Here is a 17691-nt window from a genome sequence, read left to right as displayed (position 1 = left end):
GCCAGCTGGCACTTCCTCCGAGTTTAGGGTGCTCCGAGTCAGCTGCGGGGGCCCTCGGGGGCCACTCAGGGGTCTGGAAACCAGCGGTTCCCGGCCTACCCTGACACTCCAGCCTCTGCCCACGTGGCCACGTTGCCCCAGGTTTTCTGGGTGTATGGCCAGCGCTTCACCTTTTTTTTTTTTTTAATTTAAATTTTCCCTTTTTTTTTTTTTTTTTTTAATAGAGACAGGGTATCGCTATGTTGGCCAGGCTGGTCTCAAAAACTCTTGGCCTCAAGTAATCCTCCTACCTCCAGCACTTCTTTTTTTGCTGCAGCGACCTAGGGAAGCGACCGATGGCCTCTCTTCCTCTTCCCCACTTGGGTTGGATAATAAAGCGCATCCTCTTGAGGCAGCCTGGGCTTGAAGGCTCTCCCTCAGGGCGCCTTGGCCTAAGTACCCTAACCACCCTGGTTTCCCATGCCTCCCTGGCTCCTGTGGCTGCCAAGCCCCTCGGAGAACTTGTCTGCCAGTTCTGCCTCCTCCCGAGCCTTCGCAGCGGCCTGGGGTCCCCCACTCCCCTCTTTGCCGAGCAGCAAACTTCTTTGCTCTTCCCTGAACGCCCCAGTCTAACATGCTTGGCTCTGTTTCTGTTTCCACTTTCTGTGTCCTAAATTTCTTCTTCCAGATCAGTTAGTTCTCTCCCCCTTCTGGACCACTTTCATCGTATCTATTATACAGGCAATTCTTCTTGATTAATTAAGATAATAGTTTCAGGCAGGCTCGGAGGCTCATGCCTGTAATCCCCGCACTTTGGGAAGCCGAAGCAGGTGGATCACCTGAGGTCAGGAGTTCAAGACCAGACCAGTCAACATGGTGAAACCCCGCCTCTACTAAAAATACAAAAACTAGGCCGGGCACGATGGCTCACGCCTGTAATCCCAGCACTTTGGGAGGCTGAGGCGGGTGGATCACGAGGTCAAGAGATCGAGACCATCCTGGTCAACATGGTGAAACCCCGTCTCTACTAAAAATACAAAAAATTAGCTGAGCATGGTGGCGCGTGCCTGTAATCCCAGCTACTCGGGAGGCTGAGGCAGGAGAATTGCCTGAACCCAGGAGGCGGAGGTTGCGGTGAGCCGAGATCGCGCCATTGTACTCCAGCCTGGGTAACAAGAGCGAAACTCCGTCTCAAAAAAAAAAAAAAAATTAGCTGGGTGTGGCGTCAGGCACCTGTAATCTCAGCTACTTGGGAAGCTGAGGCAGGAGAATTGCTGGAACCTGGGAGGCAGAAGTTACAGTGAGCCCAGATCGCGCCATTGTACTCCAGCCTGGACAACAAGTAGCGAGACTCCATCTCAAAAAACAAAGATAATAGTTTCAGTTTGGTTCTGAAATGCATGATCTCATTTTCTTAGTCTATTTACAATATTATCTTTAGGCTAATATTGAAATTGGTCTAAGGAAACTATGCCAGCCCATTCTCCCACCCAGCCATGCCTTTCTCCTGCTGCAGAAACTCCCACGCACAGAGACAAGGACAACCACTATCTGGGAGTGCCAGGATCCATTCTGGGCTTCATGACAGGTGCTACACCTGTTCTGGGGACTGACGATGGAATGCACTTCTGGTCTGCTCTGCCTTAATTTGCTTTTCTAGACATGTTCAACAGCTGGACAAGATCCCTGTTATCAATTAGGTGCTGTGCCGTTGAAACAGACGCTCACATAAATAGCTGGGGAGCCCCTGCAGCCTCTGCGCTCCTCATGGCGGTCCTTAGGAAACTCGCCTTTCCCATGAGCAGACATCTAGGAGCAGAATGAGTGAGGCAGGGGAGGCGGATGGAATAAGAAGTGAAAGGAAGATTCTAAACGTAAAGAAAAAAGGGACCCCAAGGTCAGGCACTGTATTTGGTCCTGGAGATACAAAGATCAATAATATAGTGAAGTATCTTACTAAGATCATAAAATAAGTAAGACGTGGGATCTTAGAGTCTAGAAAATGGAACAGACAGGTAACTCAATCATTACTAGTTTAATACAATAACAGTAACAGTACGTACAGAACAAATTTAACCTATGCTTCAAGTAACTTTCAGGACTAAAATGGATTTAACCACTTGTTTACAGGTTACCTATGACTTGTCCTTTGAAATCCATATTCTGGGCTGCCTGTAATCCAAGCACTTTGGAGGCCAAGGCGGGTGGATCACCTGAGGCCGGGAGTTCAAGACCTGCCTGACCAACATGGTGAAACCCTGTCTTTATAAATAAAAAAGAGAAAAAAAAAAGAAAAATCCATATTCTCATAAGTCTGTGATATGGCATCATGACAATCCCTCCATCAAGAAACAGTGCTAGCCTGCCCATGCAGCTAGCCTGACTCAGAAAGTACCAGAACGTTCTACACTTCATCAGTTTCCAGTGATAATTCTCATTGAGATAAAATCCCCACTTTAAGCTACCAGTGTTATTGTCTTGAATACATTTGTATCTTCTTTTCTTCTTTTTGTTTTTCTTTTTGAGACGGAGTCTCGCTCTGTCGTCCAGGCTGGAGTGCAAGGGCACAATCTTGGTTCACCGCAACCTCCGCCTCCAGGGTTCAAGAGATTCTCCTGCCTCAGCCTTCCGAGTAGATGGGATTACAGGGGCTAGTCACTACACCTGGCTAAGTTTTGTATTTTTAGTAGAGACAGGGTTTCACCATGTTAGGCTGGTCTCGAACTCCTGACCTCAGGTGATCTGCCTGTCTCGGCCACCCAAAGTGCTAGAATTACAGGCGTGAGCCACCGTGCCCAGCCCGTATCTTTAAATTCAATGCTTTATGAGAATTTTCCTTTTGCTATGAAACTCAAAGAGCGTTTAAAATAACTAAAAACAGGTTGGGTGTGGTGGTTCACGCCTGTAATCTCAGCACTTTGGGAGGCTGAGGTGGGAGGATCACTTGAGATCAGGAGTTTGAGATCATCCTGGCCAACGTGGTGAAACCCCATCTCTACTAAGAATACAAAAAAATAGGGGGCGTGGTCGCAGGCACCTATAATCCCAGCTACTCAGGAGGCTGGGGCCGGATAATAGTTTGAACTTGGGAGGTGGAGGTTGCAGTGAGCTGAGATCGAGCCACTGTACTCCAGCCTGGGCAACAGAGCAAAACTCTGTCTCCAAAAAATAAAATAAAATAAAATAACTAAAAACAAAACAAAACAAAATCAAACACCTGTCCCTTACTACAGCGCTTGCTATCTGCGAACTCATAAAACATAACCAGACTAGAGATCTGTTTGTTTGTACTGTGTTTTGTTTTGATTTTTGCATGGATTTCCAAATTTAGAATTTCGGACATTTCTCATAAACATCAGGATGTCTGACTTCTCTGGACAAATTGAAAGGTCTTGTGTCACTGCAGCCCCAGCCCGAATGGCAAGAGGTGGCCGGTGCTGGCTGAGTGGCTGCTGCCCCCCTGAAGCTTACCTTCAGTTTACAGCCTCCACGGGTCTCATTGTCTATTCTACTTTCTCGTTCATTTATGTAACTGGCCTGTTGCTTATCATTGGGAGGTTTTATTCAGCCAGTAATTCTCTAGCTACTTTTTGCCAGGTAAAAATATCCTTATGTAAATGCTGTATTTAACTGTGGATTATAAAAGAGAAAATGGGTTAAGGAAAAATAAACGTGGAACCAGGCTCTGCTACAATTAAAATTAAGTCTCTAACAGGATCTCCTTTTCACAGCTGCATGCCTGTTAATTTTCATACTAATGCTATACACATGTTCTCTCTCCTGTGTTTTGCCACTGTATTAATGTACTGGAATATGAATTTTTGATTAACTAAGCTATTCCTGCTTGCAAATCTGGAGGGTTGAAGTTAGGAGAAGGAATTTCCAAATTTGAAAATAAAAATGTGAGCATCTTGTATGCTTTTGAAAATTCTATATTTATGGCCAAGAGCTATGTTTGTATCGTTGTGTTGAAATACATCTTGGTTTGGTGAACTAGGACAGCATGAGAGTTCCACTAGCCGAATTCCCATGTAGCACTTTCTCCTTCCTAAGGTGATTTGTAAGGGAGCAGGGGGAATAGAGACATTTTGAAAGTCTTAGTTATTCATGGCCTGGCTCCCAAGCCAAGAATCCAAGAGACCCTGAAATTTCACATCAGGCACTTGGAATAGGAACCCTACATCTCCCTCTTACCTTGGAGAACGGTATTTTGCTATCTTGTGCCACTGCCAAGGCAGGACTGAGCCCCATTGAAATACTACCCCGGGATGGTAGCATTTACCCGGGGGCCGGGGGAGGGGGTAATACCTGAAGAAGCCAAGGCAGAAGAATAAACACGCATAGGATATGGGTTGTTTTCCACAAGATTGTAGGAGGAATGCTAACAAGATTTCTTATTTTTCTTTTTTTTTTTAAATTGGGAGGGCTTTTATTAATGCAACAAAAATTTTACATTTATTTATAAACAATAATTACTATTTGCTAAATATAAATGCCACAATATGGACCCAGATTTTTGGAAGATTAAAAACCTCTATAAGGATTTCTTATTTTTCATTCATTGCTTGGGAATTTAAGGAGACCTTTTGTCAGGTCGTTTTCCTTTGCTTCTCACTGGCTCAAGAGACAGGCCAGGTAGGGGTTTATTAGGACTTGGTGAACTATCCCAGGTGAGTCCATGAAGTCAGCGGCAAGTCCCGCAGCACAATGTGTTTGGGCACTGGGAGTCAGCTCAAAGGAAAGATTTGCCGTCATTAGGGTGAGGGCAGTTGCTGTAAAACTTCCACCAGTCCTGCAGAGGCAGCGCTCCCGCTGGCCTGCGGCGAGTGGGCTTTTCCTCCAGTCCCGGCACAGCTGCCCCTTGGTAGATTCAGCTCTGGGCCACCTTGAAAGGAGAGCCATAATCACAGCTGTTTTATTGAGAGCTGCCTCACTGCGCAGGCGCTGTCCTGAGCACCTTGATCCTCACCCCATGAGAGGAATACTACTTTAATCTGCAATCTGTAGATGAGGAAACAGAGGCACAGAGAGGGTAAGTGACTTGCCCAAGGTCACGCAGGTCTTACATGGAGGAGCCGGGATCCCAAACCAGGCACTGGCCGGGGAGCCTGGAACCCCAGGTGGGTGGCAGGGATGGCAAGGCCTGGCTGAAGGGTGTGGACAGGGAAGCCAGTGATGGCAAAGGTCTGATGCGGTGAATAGGAGGGAGGCTGGGCTCCCAGTGGCTGATACAGGATCTAGGTTGTGATTGCAGAATGAAGACCAGACTGGGGAAAGAACCACACAGGGGTTGATCTGGTGCTCAGTTTTTCTGTGAGGTGAATTGTCTGCTCATATTCTCTGTCCATTTCCCTGTTGGGATTTGCTGCCCATCTTAACAATTTGTCCATTGTCTACTCCCTCAGGGATGGCAAGGCCTGGCTGTAGGTGCTTTAGCCCCTATCATCTGCTGCTGCACATCCAGCACATAGCAAGTGCCTAGCATATAGTAGGTGCTCAATAAATATTTGCAGAGGCTGGGAGTGGTGGCTCATGCCTGTAATCCCGGGACTTTGAGAGGCCGAGGTGGGCAGATCACGAGGTAAGGAGTTCGAGACCAGCTTGGCCAGCATGGTGAAACCCCATCTCTACTAAAAATACAAAAAATTAGCCGGGTAGGGTGGTGGGGCGCCTATAGTCCCAGCTACCCCGGAGGCTGAGGCAAGATAATTGCTTGAATCTGGCACACAGAGGCTGCAGTGAGCCGAGATCACACCACCGCATCCAGCCTGGGTGACAGAGCGAGACTCCGTCTCAAAAAAAAATTTTGTTGAATTGAGGAAGAAACATTAACTCCCTCCTAGTGTGTCATTTTCTAGCTTATTGTGTTTTAAATCAATTTTTATGTGCCCAAGTTTTACTTTTTATGTAGTCAAATCATCTTTTTCTTTGTACTTTCAATGTTTTTAAAGTTCTTTCTCAGCCATAGGTCATATAAATATTTAGCTATTTTTTTCACCTAGTTTTCTTATTGTGACTTTTTTTTTTTTTTTTACATTTACTGCCTTAATTTACCTGGAGAAAATGGAAAAATGGGCCTTCCATTTTTTTTTAGCACTATTTCTTGAATAATTCACCCTTCCTTCCATTGGTTTGTCTGTTCATTCTTGCGCAAGTATGACCTCCTTCTGTGTGCACGTGTGCTTAAATATATTAAGTGTCTTTCAGTACATGTCTGCCCTCATTTACAAAATTTGATTTGTTGTTATGTGTTCTGACTCTAGAATTCAACCTAAAATATCAGTTTAGGAATAACTGATATTTTGCAATATTCATCTGAAGACATGACTAGTAAACTGGTCAAAATTTTGGCCACTTTTCTTGGATTTCCCAGGTAGACTGCAAATAATGACAGATGTGCTGCTTGCTTTCCAGGGGTTCTAGAGCCCAGACCTGTCAGATCCAAAACCTGTGCTCCTAACCACCACCCAGAATTGCAATCTGTGTGTGGTCTTGACCTAGAAGTGTTGGAACCGTGTGATCCTGGGGAAGTCACTTCCTATTTTGAAAATGACAGAGTTTCATTAGTTTCTCTGACATGCATGATTGAAAAATGGACTTGGATACTCAGTGTAGCCCAGACTTAGCTGATTCTGGGATTAGCCCTAGAACCCAGCATCACTCCCGGTGTTGGACGCATCCTTGCAATATGGGAGGATGAGAAACTAAGAGATGATGGAGATGGTGCTGACTGCACTCACATGTAGGGACCCACACCTAGTTCCCCAACTTTTGGACTGCACGAGGACCCAGTCACACCTCAAAGATAATTACAACTGAAAGCCAGCTTACCTGAATGCTGTGTTCTCTGCTTCAAGCCCTGCGATCCCAATTATAGGTGATCTCTTCTTGTTATGATCTTGTAGGATTTGACTTTTGATGCTTTATTTATTTATTCCTATTTAAAATCCCAGCCTCTTAAAAATCTCCCCAGACCTTGGCTTGTTCCCACACACCCCATACCTTGTGAGGTGCTTTCCATCTTATAGACAGAGACCCCCAAGGTACCGGGATGTTGGGTGTCCCACACCAGCCACAGCTGTGATTAAGTGGGACTAGATGGCAGGAGTCTTGACCCAGAATCAAGTGGCCAACCACACAGCACTGCTCTTCCCACTTGCCATCGTGGTGTAGCCTGGAGAATTTACAATGGGATGAGATTCTAGTGTGCACATGCAAGAATGACTGAATGCGAGTCCCCGCCTATCAATGCCTGTGTTAAAAAGAAAAGGAAGTGCAAGGGTGCTCACCAGTAGCTGACTATGAGCAGAAAAGCCAGATCCACCTGGAAAGGAAAACGATTACTTCAACGGTTAACGGTTCAAGAGATGACACTAATGTCATGGGTGGGACTAGCTGGGGCCAGTGGCAAGGGCGGTAAAGGAATTTGCCAAGACCGTTGTAAGTAAAGAAATTTATTAGATTTATTACAGAAAGTATGAAAATGTGTTTCAAGAAAGCAGCAGGCAGCCCAGCAGAGAAGGGGCCGTCTGCAAAGAGGCAGAGGCTGGAGGGAAGTTCTATAGTGTCGTGCTGGAAAGAGGTCCTTACGCCCATGGAATGAGGTCATTGTACCCATGAGTTGTCATTAGCTGGTTCTCAGAGCAATTGTTCATTGTTCTTCCCCAGCTGGGGCTCCTTCCTCGTTGTTGCTTACTTATCAGGACTTCACAACTAATCCCCCTCCAGTAAAGCCAAATCCACAGCCGGTACTGCCAACCCTCACGATAAATGCAAACTGTTGACAATCAGATTGACAACAGTAAGCACTGATTATTAATGCTCTTGGAAGGGGGAGGTGCAGAGTGTAACGCTGTGGGGATCCATTTTGGCCAAGAGCTTTACACCACAATTTATCTGCTAACGAGAAGGAGCAGACTTCTCCTTAGACTACCATATTAGAAAAGACAGAGAAAAAGGAAGGAAGGAAGGGAGGGAAGGAGGAAGGAAGAAAGAAATGGAGAGAGACAAACACAGAATGTAGTCTGATCTGGCAAATTTAGTGAGGAAATGAAGTAATTAGATTAGATTTAACACAGATAGTCCCTGATTTACTACGGGTCTGATTTATGCGTTTTAACTTTACAATGGTGCAAAAGCAATATGTATTCAGTAGTTTCTAAACTTGCCATGAGATTACATCCAGATAAATCCATGGTAAGTGGAGAAACTACTGAATAGTTGATTTTATGTCAACAAATACGCTTTTGATTTAGGATAATGTAATCCCAGCTTAAGTCAAGGAGCATCTGTAAAGTAATACACCAGGGGAGAAAGAATATTCCACAAATATCTAACAGGGAAGGCTGTTTAGGAGACAGCAATGTTGGAACGAAGCAGGAATAGTAGTGGGTAATTACTTAGGTAACATATGAGCCCATAACATTGCCACTGCACAAAACGACTGACACAGTCTTAGGCTGTATGTACAAAAGGATCTCTTAGAAAATAGCAGTGGACACCAGGCGCAGTGGCTCAAGCCTGTAATCCCAACACTTTGGGAGGCCGAGGCGGGTGGATCACAAGGTCAAGAGATCGAGACCATCCTGGTCAACATGGTGAAACCCCATCTCTGCTAAAAATACAAAACATTAGCTGGGCATGGTGGCGCGTGCCTGTAGTCCCAGCTACTCAGGAGGCTGAGGCAGGAGAATTGCCTGAACCCAGGAGGCGGAGGTTGCGGTGAGCCGAGATTGCGCCATTGCACTCTAGCCTGGGTAACAAGAGTGAAACTCCGTCTCAAAAAAAAAAAAAAGAAAATAGCGGTGGTAATAAGTGATCAAGAAAAACCCCGAGGCCAGGTGCGGTGGTTCACACTTGTCATCCCAATGCTTTGGGAGGCCAAGGTGGGAGGAATGCTTGAGCCCAGGAGTTCAAGGCCAGCCTAGGCAACATAAGGAAACTCCCTGTCTACAAACAAATAAAAAAATTAGCCAGTGTCATGGTGCATGCTTGTCGTTCCAGCTATTCGAGAGGCTGAGGCAGGAGGATCACTTCAGCCAGGAAGATCACTTGAGCCAGGAGGCTGAGGCTGCGGTGAGCCACAGTGACGCCACTGTACTCCAGCATGGGCAACAGAGTGAGACCCTGTCTCAAAAAAATTAATTAATTAAAAAATGAAATTGTGCCTTAATTGTTCTTGTGAGGGAATGAAGACTTGGCTCACCTTCCCTGAAGGTGTCTGTGGCCTTCCTCAGAGCCAGATGCCACTCTCCAAAGTCACGCTCCAGTCTGGTTCCAAAGAGCATTGCTGCAAGTGGGTTGGAACCTGGAGCCTTTCCCCCTGTGCCCTGCCCCCTCTTGCAGATTCAGGCTGGCCAATCCACATTCTGCTTCTGCTGGGCGTCGCTCCCCTTTCCTTCTCAGCTGCCCCCTCTGGCTGCCTGCCCTTGGGTGGCCACAGCTTGTTCCACTTCTTTCTTTCTTTTTTCTTTTTTTAGACAGAGTCTCACTCTGTCACCAGGCTGCAGTGCAAGGGCGTGATCTCCACTCACTACAACCTCCACCTCCCGGGTTCAAGCGATTCTCCTGCCTCAGCCTCCCGAGTAGCTGGGACTACAGGCAAGCGCCACCACATATGGCCAATCTTTTTTTTTTGTATTTTTAGTAAAGACTAGGTTTTACCAGGTTGGCCAGGCTGGTCTCGAACTCTTGACCTCAGGTGATCCGCCCACCTTGGCCTTGGCCTCCCAAAGTGCTGGGATTACAGGCATGAGCCACCACGCCTGGCCTGTTCCACTTTTTTCTGTGCTTTCAGGCTGCCCCTCACCAGCCTCTTGCTGCAAATCTGTGGGCAGCTTGGTCATAATGCAGACCATTGTGGGAAGCTTGGGGCTCAGGTGGCAACGGGGTCTCTGATGCACATTTTACTATGGGGTGCTAGCCCTTTTATACTTAATGTTCCTTTTTTCCCCTTTTTTAATGGGTTGCAATTATTAAGAAACATTACCCTGAAAGGCACACTGTGATGTGACTGTTGAGTTGAAAACAAGGGCCAAATCATATTCCAAACTTAGAATCTTGCTTAATTTCTTCCAGAAAAGGTAACTCAGCCATAACAATGAAAAATATGATCTTCTGGACTTGTTAGCAGAACAGACGACTGAGGCTTACTCTCTAATGCCTGAGGCAGTCAGGTCCCTGGAGAATTTGGGTCAACCTGACTCTCACCCCTCCGAAAGTCATTCCCCTCCAAAAGAGCATTTCTCAAACTATGGGGGGAGGAACATCGACAGAGGACTCTTCAACCTTCTGAGTATTTTCTTTTTCTTTTTTTTTTTTTTTTTGAGACGGAGTTTCGCTCTTGTTGCCCAGGCTGGAGTGCAGTGGCGTGATCTCGGCTCACCACAACCTCTGCCTCCCAGGTTCAAACGATTCTCCTGTCTCAGCCTCCGGAGTAGCTGGGACTACAGGCGCGTGCCAGCATGCCTGGCTAATTCTGTATTTTTAGTAGAGACGGGGTTTCTCCATGTTAGCCAGGCTGGTCTCGAATTCCCGATCTCCAGTGATCCACCCAACTCGGCCTCCCAAAGTGCTGGGATTACAGGCGTGAGCCACTGCTCCTGGCCAGTCTGACAGGTTTCAACAGGGGTTCTAATAGGCATCTTGAGTGGGAAAGTTCTTGGTTGCGTAGGACCCTCTGGCTTATTGTTGAATGTCAGCATCCCTGTACTACCCCTAGTAAATCTCAGATTGTAGCCTAAGGCAAATCACAAATGCTCCCATGCACTTCCAGACACTCCCTAAGAGGAAGGTGCTGCTCATGGTTGAAAACCATTGGTGGTGTCTGGGGCCAGAGTGTGAGAGCAAACCCTCCCACACTATTGTAAAGCAGGACTCGGAGCTTTGGAGATAGCCTCATCTATTTGAGGGTCCCTTCTATGATTATTGAGTTGTGATGTACAAGCTTCTAGCAAAATGCCTAGGCTAAATACGCACTCCATAAATATTGGCTAATTAATTGTCATCTCTTTCTTATTATTATATGCTCATTGAGACCAGAAATGTCACATCCTCTATGCTGTGAAAAGCCCTAGGCAGACTTAATTCAATGCCATGCTACTGGAAAGCACTCAGGAGATGTTAATTGCTATTGATGAAAGTAGTGACTACTTTAATTTAGATGCAAACAATCAAAAAGGGCTAAATACCCTTGGCTCTGTGCCTCAACTGCATTGGGAGAGACTGATTAATACAGTCCTCCAGCTAACTGATTGCCTCTCTGTCTCTGGTGTGTTCCCGAAATTCGGGTGCACTCAGGTCACCCAGCAGTTGTGTGGGTGGGTAAGAGCCTTTCTTGAGCTGTAACCAGAGAGCCAGGCTATTTGCAGCAGAGCTAGACTTTAAGGAACGGAAAACTTGGTAAATATGCCAATGTGGTGGAGAGGAGCCAGGCCAGGTCAGGCCAGGCCAAAAGATGGGGGCATCCCGAGAGGCTGGGGGGCCACAAGGTGAGGTATGCATAGCAAATGCCAGAAGCTGGGCATCACTTTGAGCCAGGAGGGGGGTTGGAATAGTGTTGGGGCCAGCGGGAGGTATCCCTTTTCCAGCCCCCCACTCCTCGGAGCTCTAGTTCCAACCCGAAAATTCTATCATCGTCTTGCTGAGTGCAGGCAAGATAAGATCCACGAAGACCAGCAAGGATCCAAATTTCCATCATTCTCAGGAAATGAGCAGCAGGGGTCTGACCCCTTGCCCGTAGGTAAGGCATGGCAGCTTTATTTCCCACGATGATCTCTGAAGTATCAGAAAACAAGTCCATTGCAGAACTAAAGCTTTATAGATGAAAGCCACTGCGAGTTTTAAAACAAAAAATAAGCTCTGATTGTCATGAGCAGTCATGGGTTTATGGGTTTATTCATTTCTGCAGAATATCTGGGTGACCTGAGTTCTTTTGCAGATTTGCAGATTGTACTATCATTTTTTCCCACTCTTATCCAAGAGATGATAACATTTGCAAATGGCTTTGACTCACCTCATCTGAATATCCTCACATATCTGGCAAGATGAAATCTGGTTTGTTCTAAAGAAAAAGTAGAGAGAGTGAACGATTGTGTTTCAAGTACAGAGTCTACCTCAAAACCAGGTCCCTCCCCTTCAACTTATTTCCTCCAGGTCCAAATGGCAATTCCTTTTCAATTAGCCAGGGTTATTAAGGAAAGCTGTATTTTCTTCTTCTTCCCAGGTGGTCAGGATTCAGTGCAGTAAATTTTGGTTCTTCCCCCTTCCTGGAGCAGAGTGACAAGAACCCAAGACAGGAGATCTACACTGATTCAAATGATTTTGCTAGAGGTCACTCTGGGGGGAAATGTTTCAAAGGCAACCCTCCCAGCAGTGAAAGATAACGCTCGTCTTCTGTGCAACATGTAGGCGTGTGAATATGCAAATGGGTGTGACATGCAAATTCTTGGGAAACGACATGTGAAGGTGAACTTGTCACTACATGGAGTAGAATGAGAGTACCTGACCCAGAGGGCTATACCTCCTTTCTGTCCCCTAAGCCAGTAGCTCCTCTAGGTCGCCTCCTGAGAGTGTCACTGAGGTATATGTGAAATAAGAGGACTGTTTCCATATTTGTAGAAAGAGGAAAATGCATAATGTCTTGAATTCCATTTGTATGTCTACCTGGATCACAGGTATCATTCACAGGCCAGTCAAGACTAAGGTTTTTCTAACTATTTCCTTATTTCTTCTTCTTCTTTTTTTTTTTTTTTTTTTAAGACGGGGTTTCACCATATTGGTCAGGCTGGTCTCGAACTTCTGACCTCAGATGATCCACCCACCTCCGCCTCCCAATGCACAGGTGTGAGCCACTGCGCCCGGCATTTTTTTCTTATTTCTTCTTCTTCTTTTTTTTTTAATCTAACTATTTCCTTTGAATTAAATAAACTTAGTTCGAAATTTTATCTCTGCCACTTAGGAGTTATGAAAACTTGGGAAGTTTATAAACACTCAAATTCTCCATCTTCTCATTGACAAGTGGGGGTATGAAAACCTCCCTCATAGTGCCAGGATGGCATAAAGGATTTTGTCAGAAAGCACCTTGGCACATAGCAAGGGCTTGAATTGGCAGCAAGGGTTCTCTTTCTCCCCACGCCATGGCTTCCTGCAGAGGTGGGACCGTTGTCCCTGAGACAGCACAGGGTCAGCATGCCCGACATGCTGCCCATTGGAGCCCCTCCCAGAAGCTTCTAACAAAGAGCTGTCATGGGACAGAGACACTGGAGAGAATAGGCATTATTTTTATTTTTATTTTTATTTTTATTTTTTGAGATGGAGGAAGACCCACTGTGGATAGCTTCTTTCTGAAGGCAGATTGTCAACAAGTGTGTGAGCCTGGCTGAGTCTGGGGTTTTTATGTGCTCAGAATGGAGGAGGTGCATGCTGATTGGTCCATAGGCAGCCATGAGCAGGCCTGGAAAAAGCACCATCTGATTGGCTGAATGGCCACCAATGAAGCCCTCACTCTGGGCCACTAACTTCACTTCGCTAACACCAGCCCCGCCCCCAAGTTTCAGGCCATTCCTGGCTTGAAAAAGAGGTTTCACCAGGAACCTGCCCCTTCTCACCTAGGAATCTGTCTGCTTCCTGCAGCCATCAACATACCATTGCAGTGCCCAGGCTGTCTACACTGATGGATGCCTGCAGGTTCACACTGACCTGCCCTCAGTGCCCCAGCCCCCTCCAATGCCCATTGGTGCCCAAAGTCTGGAGGTGGCTGAGGCAGCAGGGGGCTGGTGTGTCAGTGCCACCCTGAGTGCTGGGTTGTGACAGTGCCCAGGCTTGACCACAACTTTGCTCCACCCCAGAGAAGGTGACAGGAGTGAGGAAGCATCAGGGAGTAGGAGCAGGCACTTTCAAGCCTGTAGGGGCAGCGGGCTTCCTGGGCTGCTGAGAGGGCAGGGATGCCAGGGTCTGGGGCTGCTGCTGGGTGGCTGGGGCTATGCCTAGGAGCACTGGCTCCTTCCCCGCCAACTCAGTAAGGAGTGAGGCTCTCACCTGTTCCCAGCTCCTGCTGACTCCACAGAGCATGCAGCCCTGGCCACGCCCCCCCCCCACACCTGCTACCACTGGCAGAATCACAGCAGCTGCTCCAGACAGGCCATTGTCACTGTCAGCAGCACCCTAGTAAGTCTGGTCAGGAACCATGTCAAAGAGAAAATGAAGGAAGTATGAGAAAATGACCTCCAATGCTGTAGGTGCTATGGGGTACCACAATATTATAACTGATATTCCCCTTTTCCCGTGTGCTCCATCCCCTGGGTTAAAGGCAGGGATGTGCATACTCACAGCTGAAACCCAGTGCTTATCACCCAAGGAAATCTGATGCGGCGAAATGGCTTTCTGTTTGTCTTTCATGATGAAATTCCAGAATGGTTTCCCTAAGGAATGAAACATGACCAATAAACTCCTGGAATCTCAAAGAACACCAACAAAAAGCCACCTTCCCTGCTGTCCTTAGCGTTTGACACATACATGACCAGTATGTGTCCTCAAAAGCCTTTCCTTTGCCCTCCATCCCCTAATTCTGCTGGAGAAAGAACCAAGTGGTTTTGAGCCATGGCTTCATAACTGTGGTTCGGTCGCTCCCTCTACACTGAAAGAGTCTTAATCTTTCTTTTTTGTGTGTGTGTTGTACATTTTTTACTGGTATGGATAACTTATTAAAGTAACAAATCAGAAAACACATTTTGCTTTTTCTGGAAAGAACGTGCTATCTTAGAGAAGAACTAAGAGAAACCAGAAGTCATTTGCAAAAAGTAGGCGTATGATACGGTCTGGTAACGCAACAGCCAGCAGCGCTGTTTTATCCGTGTGGGTGTGCGTGTTTGTGCAAGTGTCAGAAACCGATGACACAGACCCCGAAGCAAAGTCACAAAAGGCTTATTCTGAAACACGCTGGATTACAACCACAGACTACACAGTGCGCAGAGGCTGTGCTGGGACAGGTTTGTTGTGTCTTTTGTATGGAGTTTTCTGCCAGATAGGGGGCTAATCACGTGATGACTTGAGTTTTTCTTAACATGATAAACACCCAGGATTGCTAGCACCGGAAAGTGTGTGTTCACTGTCATGTAAGACAGTTGAACGGTACTGCAAAAACAACAGAAAGTTCCTTCATTTTCATCTGGTTATACGCCCAATTAAATTATGATAAAACATGCCTTCATCTGTAAAACATTTCTTTTCCCCTCAAATGTAAAATTTAAAGTAAAACGTCCCTGTTTTTGATAGGCAGCTCCACCACCAGTTGCTGATATTGTATACAGTTCAGTGCAGCTGTGGTGTTTTGGTCTGGAGATCTCAGAAGGGATGGGACAAAGACAATTCCAGCGTTCTCCGCATTCATAAGATTCTCCTTTTCATGGAGTGTCACTCTCTTTAGATGTGCCATCAGGGACCAGAGGGTTTCACAGCGATCAGGTGCTGGTAGTTTCAGTGCTTCATGAAGGGTCTCCAGTTACTCATTAGGATCCATAGTTTCGGCAGATTCTATAAACTTAGGGTCGATATCGCGCATGATTAGTGAAATTGGCAAATCTCTGAAGCACGGTTTCGGAGTACCAGTGACAATGTTGATATCTTCATATGAATTCACAGAAATAGCTGCTTTCTCACCATCTCTGTCAAAAGCCATCTCGACGTCAGTTAAGTCACTAGATCCTGATACATGGGATAGTCCTTCAGAACTGGGACTTTCAGACTCAGTCTCCCTGTTGCACATGTCCCCCACCCTTGGCCGCTTAGCAGTGTGTGCTTTTGACAAGCATTGTAAAGTCACAGCTACGCACCTTGGCATGCCTCAAGCCTGGCTTCCAGTCATTTGGGACCATGTTGGGTCACTGGTTGTGAACACTGAAACGATTCCACACAGTTCCCTCCCTGAGTAACGAGCCCACACCTGAGGATGTCACAGTATTCACACCAGCGTGGCCCTCTTGATACATGGGCCTTGAAATTGGGAACCTTTTCATATTTTGGAATTTGCTCGTTTTCTGTCAGAGTTGCTCTTCTAACAAGTGATGTCAGCCTTTTCTCCGACACCCTATCCTGGCCTGCAGAATCTCACCATGTGTCTCTTTTAGGACTGGCATCTATTTTTTGCAAGCTGACTCTCTGTTTAAGGTTGTGTGTCCTATGTGCTCGTAAACTGGGTTTATCATCATCTTGGCAATGTATTCTGCTGCCCTGTCTCAATATAGAGAGTAATCAAGCCATCAGTTACTAGATTGTAGATGGACTCACAGTGTTTCTCCCCAACAAAGTGATTTCCATTGCAGTAGAGCCTGAAGTTTCTTGTTTGACTTCCAAATCTGAAAGTCAAACTGTAGGGCCCTGGCTGTTGCTGGCTCTCCCATGACATATCTCCCTCAGCTACACTCAAGAGCTAGTCAGCAGCTTCTTGGGAGATCATGATGTGGAACTCTCTTTGACAATATTTTGGGCTGTTTTCTACCTCGAAAGTACAGATAATCCTTCAAGGATGAGGGGTTTCCTGTTGTAGCTGCTATAAGTAAGCTTTTCAAACAGGAAGTCGATTTACATCTGTATCAAACACGGTCAGGGCCGATCCTTTTTTTTTCCCATAGACTCAAGAACATGGGTAGCATTACAGCATTATTTGTAAGGAGACTCTACTAGAAAACAGGACTATTGCAACCAAGTTTGTTTTGTTTTGATATTGAGTTGGTCTTGAACTCCTGGCCCCAAGCAAGCCTCCTGCCTCAGCCTCCCAAAGTGCTAGGATTACAGGCATGAGCCACTGCGCCCAGCCACAGCCAGGTACGTTTTTAGATGATTGCCCAACTCATTTTTATTATTTATTTCTTTCTTTAGGATGTAAACAACAAATATTTATTTTGTACAGTTTTGGAGGCTTGGTATCAGCAGATTGGTGTCTGGCGAGAGCGTCCTCCTGGTTTGCAGATGGCCACCTTCTCACTGCGTCCTCACACAGCCTTCATGAAGCCTCTCTGCCCCTTCTGGAAGCTTCCCAGGGGTCTGATGAGAAAATCACTGGCATTGTGTGCCATCATCATCTTCTCCTTCTCTACTTTTGTTGAGCAATTCAACAAATTCCTTGAAGGATTCGGTGACGTTCATATCATCGTCAAGTCAGTGTCTCCAGTGAAATCAAACTGAAATGACTGCAGCATCTGGGACATTTCTGACCTACAGAAGAGTAATATTCATCAGCTTATAAAGGATATTACTAAGGACCCAGATGAAGAGATGCAGGGGCTGAGTGTGGGGGAAGGGGCACAGAGCTTCCATGCCCTCCCCAGGTATGCCACCTTCCACGAAGCTCCACGTGTTCAACTCTTGGGAAACTCCCCCCAACTTATTTTAAGTAATTCTTTATGATAGTGCACGTACACCTGAAGGAACCAGTGGACAGGCAGTTGCTAATGTTTGAGAAACAGAAGCTTACTCGTAGCTTATATAAATAGCTTATGTGTAAGAGCACGTTTGAGAGTGCTCACTGGAACTGTGGTCTTCTGCAGCCCACAATGGGTAAGCAGGGCAGGCCCATCAGAAATGTATTTACTAGGGAATGGGGAGCTTCCCAGAAAGGGGCTCGGCCTGGGTTACTGCTGGAGAGCCCCATGCACAAAGGCTGGGGAGCTTCCCAGAGACACTCATCCAGAGAGAACAAGAAGCTGGCCCCAAAGA

General features: G+C 46.3%; 1 pseudogene; it reads right to left on the bottom strand.

Moving 5' to 3' along the window:
- Positions 1-15223: 15223 nt before the first annotated feature.
- LOC116565137 lies at positions 15224-17121 on the bottom strand (annotated as a pseudogene).
- Positions 17122-17691: the final 570 nt, after the last annotated feature.

The sequence above is a fragment of the Sapajus apella genome, unplaced genomic scaffold (assembly GCF_009761245.1).
Source record: "Sapajus apella isolate SASKATOON/1434 unplaced genomic scaffold, GSC_monkey_1.0 scaffold39, whole genome shotgun sequence".
Lineage (NCBI taxonomy): Eukaryota > Metazoa > Chordata > Mammalia > Primates > Cebidae > Sapajus > Sapajus apella.
This window is presented reverse-complemented; position numbering and strand designations above follow the sequence as displayed.